This window comes from Furipterus horrens, unplaced genomic scaffold, assembly GCF_987537825.1.
Source record: "Furipterus horrens unplaced genomic scaffold, mFurHor1.1.pri manual_scaffold_5, whole genome shotgun sequence".
Classification (NCBI taxonomy): Eukaryota; Metazoa; Chordata; class Mammalia; order Chiroptera; family Furipteridae; genus Furipterus; species Furipterus horrens.
In genome coordinates, this window is record NW_028327175.1 from 162,414,309 (window position 1) to 162,419,666 (window position 5,358).

At 38.8% G+C, this 5,358-nt stretch overlaps 1 pseudogene; it reads left to right on the forward strand.

The window, feature by feature from the left end:
* The first annotated feature begins 814 nt into the window (after positions 1-814).
* On the forward strand, positions 815-1,618 carry LOC150010268 (nucleophosmin pseudogene; annotated as a pseudogene).
* The last annotated feature ends 3,740 nt before the right edge of the window (positions 1,619-5,358 follow it).

Below are 5,358 nucleotides of genomic sequence, written 5' to 3' on the forward strand. Positions count from 1 at the left end.
TTAGTTAATTATGTGCTATCAATAAAAAGAAAAGCAGCTGGATTTGCAAAAGGTCAAAAAATTTCCTAATCCCAGTTGTAGAAACTTTTTATATTTGCAACTAAAATCTGATTCTAGACTTTTTTTTTCTGTGTGTAAAATCACTGTTTTAATATAACTGACAAGGTAATACAAGGTACACCTCCTTCTCTTAAGAAATAACATCACGGTTCATTCAGTCCTACAAGCTGGAAGCTTAAGCATCATCTGACTCTCTTCCCTTCCTAATAACCATTCACAGCATCAAATAAAAAAGTTCTGTTGATTATTTCTCATTACATTTAAAAAATGTATCTATTTATTTCAATCTCACTTCTGTACTACTGGTGCTATCTTTCAGCTGGATTACCACAAAATCCTATTCACTAACCTAGCTGCTTTGGATCTTTTCTCACTATTCCATTCTAGATGTTTTAAGAAATTGACTTATTGAGCCAGATACTCAGATGAATCAAGGTTAAACAGGGAGAAAAGGCAAAGTAAGTAGACTTGTTCATTTCCTAACCTATTTTAGATAATTAGCTTTTCTACTTTCTATAAACATAATCTAACATTTCCTCTAAAATAATTGGTTGAGTTTGAGTTATTTTTGTTTTAGTTTGTCTCACAATTTTAAACCTTATTTTCTAATTACAAAGGTATGCAGGCCCTTAAATTCAAACAACTGAGAAACATGTGAAATAAGTTCTCCTGGTGTGATTCTGGCCTCTGCGACTGTTCTGCAGAACAAAAGTTGTTTATCTCCATCCTTCTGCTCTCCCACCTAAGTGTGGAAGATTCCACGGACATGGACATGAGCCCACTGAGGCCCCAGAACTGGCTGTTTGGTTGTAAACTAAGGGCCAACAAAGATAATCACTTTAAGGTGGATAATGATGAATCATCACTTTAAAGTGGATAATGAGGCACACCAATTATCTTTACAAAAGGTAAGTTTAGGGGCTGATATAAAAGATGAATTGCACATTGCTGAAGCAGAGGTAATAAATTATGAAGGCAGCCTAATTAAAGTAACACCGGCAACTTTGAGAATGTCTGTATAGTCAACAGTTTCCCATGGTGGCTTGGAAGTAACAACCAGTGGTCTTAAGGTTGAAGTGTGGTTCAGGGCCTGTGCATATTACTGGACAACACTTAGTAGCTGTGAAGGAAGATGAAGAGGAGGAAGGTGTAAAACTCCTAAATTTATCTGGAAAGTGTTCTTCCCCTGGAAGTGGTAGCAAGCTTCCACAGAAAAAATTAAAAGGTGCTGCTGATGAAGATGATGAAGAAGCTGAAGAAGTTTTTATGAGACAGTAAAAAATGCACAAAAATTTAATCTGAATGGAAAAGATTCAAAAACCTTCAACACCAAGATTAAAAGATCAAAGAATCCTTCAAAAAACAGTAAACAACTCCTGAAACACCAAAAGGACCCAGTTCTGTAGAAGACATTAAAGTAAAAATGCAAGCAAGTATAGAAAAACATGGTTCTCTTTCTACAGTGGAAGCCAAGTTAATCAATTCTGTGAAGAATTGCTTCCAGATGACTAACCAGGAGGCTATTTAAGATCTCTGGCAGTGGAGGAAGTCTCTTTAGAAAATAGTTTAAACAGTTTGTTAAAAATTTCCGTCTTATTTCATTTCTGTTACAGTTGATATCTGGCTGTCCTTTTCATAATACAGAGTAAGAACTTTCCCTACCACGCCTGACAAATGTTGTCCAAGTTCCATTGCTAAGAATGTGTTGTCCAAAATGCCTGTTTAGTTTTTAAAGATGGCACTCCACCCTCTGTTTGGTTTTAAGTATGTATGGAGTGTTATTAATAGATTATAGTAGCAATGGTGGTCAGACAAACGGAAATGGTGGGGAGACAAAAATATACATGTGAAATAAACTTAGTATTTTAATGAAGTAATAAAAAGTTCTCTCCACTCTAACGTTATCCACAAAGATAACCACTGTTAAGTTGTTGTATTCTTCTAGACTTTTTCCATGCTGTACCAATGTGTCTATCTTTATGTGTGTACATTTTTTTAATGGGACTCATTCTGCACAATTTGTTCTTTTATTTCTTCTTTAACAGGTAAGTCTTTTTAAACTTAATTTTTATTTTGTCAGAGTTGTGCATATATGGTTTTTTACATGTAGTTTTAAAAATCAAATAATTCAACAAGTAAAAATTGTTTCTACTCATTATGTAACACATCCATCTAGTTTAAAATTGAAAAATTTGCCATCTACCTCTATCCCTGAGACACCCTAATCACAAGGCAACAAATGACATTAGATTTTATGCATCTTTCATACACTTACAAATACACACACACACATACTTTGAAGATCTTTTCATATCATTAAATAAAAGGCTTCCCAAATTTTTTATAGAACTTTATGGTATTCCATTGTATAGACATGCCTTTATTTAATTGGTCATATCTGTACAATGGAATACATAACTTATCTAATTAGACATTTGGGATGTTTCCAATTTTTGCTTTTGCAAATAATCTGCTATGAATATACATCATTTCACTTGTGTGAGTTATCTATGGAGTAAATTCCTAGAAATGGAGCAGTGGGTCAAAAATTTCACAGATTAGGTTTCTGAGAGCCAGATTCTGGGACAGAAATGTAGAGTTCAGGATCTTTATTAGTGTATGCCCTTGGGATTAACAGCTGTGGAAAGAAGGAGGAAGTGGGACTGAGCAGAAGGAGGAGCTGAGCTTTGAGGGGCCCCATGCAGCCTCAGCCAACTCTGTAAGGAAGCTGTGGAGCTGAAATGACCTACCAGGATCAGCCCATGTTGGGTAGAAGTGGCTGGAACTTTATACCCCCTCCTTCATCAGTCATTGGATATGGGCTGCCCCAGGAAGGCACTGATCTTCAGTGAGAAAACTCTTTACAGTTAAGGCAAAACTTAAAAGGGCTGACAGTTGAAGATTGTCTGCTGACAGAACTTCCAGCAGATAGGACAGCAACACCTTCTTTGAAGAGTAATATCTGGGTGGCCCATCTCCATGTTCAACACAAAAGAGTATCTACATTTTGTGACTTGGATAGATTTTTCCAAATTGTCACACCAATTTATACCCTTGTCAGCAATGTATACAAAGGCCTGTTTACCCATATCCTCCCCAACACAGTGTTATCAAACTTCTGGGTCTTAGTCAATCTGATTAGGAGAAAAGAGACATCTGTGTAGTTCCAACTTTTCTATCTTTTATTTTGAGAGAAGTTGAACTTGTTTTTGGAAGTTTAAGACTCATTTCTCCTTTCTTTTTTCCTTTGAAATGTCTGTTTATACTCTTTGTACATTTATTTTACTTTCTTACTTTATTTTTATTGTTTACACTGTTACAGATGTCCCCATTTTCCTTCCCTTTGTCCAACCCTGCCCTCCCTCACTTCCCTCTGGCCATTACCACACTGTTCTTTGTGTATATGGTTTATGTTTATGCGTTCTTTGGATAATCCCTTCACCTTCTTTCATCTAGTCCCCTCCTTACCTCCCCTCTGACAGCTGTCAGTCTGTTCCATGTATCTGTGCCTCTGTTCTATTTCATTCATTAGTTTATTTTGTTCTTAGATTCCATGTGTAAGTGAGGTCATATGGTATTTGTCTTTCACTGAATGGCTCATTTCACTTAGCATAATAATCTCCAGTTCTATCCATGCTGTCACAAAAGATAAGAGTTCATTCTTTTTTACGGTTGTGTAGTATTTTATTGAGTAAATGTACCATCTTTTTGGGTTAATTTTTTTTTTTTTTTACATGATATATAGAAACTCAATGTTAGGGAAATCAGCCATAGTTTCATCACATACTCTCCCAGTATAGCCATGTGATAATATTTGGATAAATTAACATTTTGTGTTTACATGATTATCACTATAGAAACATTATTCACAACTGAGTCACATGAATTACTATAATTACCTTTTCTTTCATATACAATTTCTGTTTTTCCTTTAGTTAATAACTGGCTTATTTTAAAACTTTACTTAGTTTTCTATGTGTCTGTCACTAATTTCTCTTTCAACCCTTCAACAGATGTACCCCTGTAGTTTATCTTAACAACATCCTTACCTGAACTATTGGGGTAATTGCTTTCTTATTATGCAATTATTAGGTAATCCAATTGCCTCCTTAATATCTCCCTGTTCCCACCCTTATCTGCCAATAGTCTCTTCTCACATGGCAGCCAGAGTGATCTTTTTAAAATGTCACTCCAGCCCTGGCTGGGGTCGCTCTGTGGATTGAGCACCAGCCTGTGAACCAAAAGGTCACCAGTTCAATTCCCAGTCAGGACACATACCTGGGTTGCAGGCCAGGTCCCCAGGTGGGGCTGCACAAGAGACAACCACACATTGATGTTTCTCTCCCTCTCTTTCTCCTTCCCTTCCCTTCTCTAAAAATAAATAAATAAAATATTTTTTAAAAATGTCACTCCAATAAATTTAACTAAAAAATATATAAACCAATCTAGTTATAAAATAGTCACAGATGTAAAGTACAGCATAAGGAATATAGTCACTCGTTGGCAGCCGTCCGTCTCAAGAGACGATGGTGTAGCTTCTTAAGAGTCTTATCTGCACTGCCGAGAATGGTTGTGCAGTCCGACTCGGGAGTGACACGGTATCTGTCTCCTCCCGTGTTGAATCGACATCTTGCGATGACGCTGGAGTGTCCTCTCCAGTGAAGCTGAAGCTACAGAGCCTGGGCAGGGTGATATGGAGGGTCTGCTGTTGCCCATGCAGCAGACCCCCCCTCTCTTCGCAGCTGAAGGGTCCAAGGGAAAGACGGAGTCAATACAGCTTGGCTTCAGGTGCGCCGCAGGAGTTGCCGGTGTTGACTACAACGTCAAACCGCCTTAGGGACTCCGGCTCCGGATTTTCTGTCGGGGTTTACTCCCTTAGCCTTTCCCCTGAAGAGGTATGCCGCAAGGCAGCGGAGGTTTTTTGGAGTCAGAGTTTTCCTTCTCTGATGTGCCCTGACTGGAAGATCGAACCAGTGACACTTAGCTCGCAGGCCGACGCTCAATCCACTGAGCCAAACCAGCCAGGGCGGAATATAGTCACTCGTCGTCGTCGTCGGCAGCCGTCCGTCTCGAGAGACGATGGTGTAGCTTCTTAAGAGTCCATCTGCACCGCCGAGAATGGCTGTGCAGTCCGACTCGGGAGTGACATAGTATCTGTCTCCTCCCGTGTTGAATCGACATCTTGCGATGACGCTGAAGCTACAGAGCCTGGGCAGGGTAATATGGAGGGTCTGCTGTTGCCCATGCAGCAGACCCCCCCTCTCTTTCGCAGCTGAAGGGTCCAAGGGAAAGACGGAG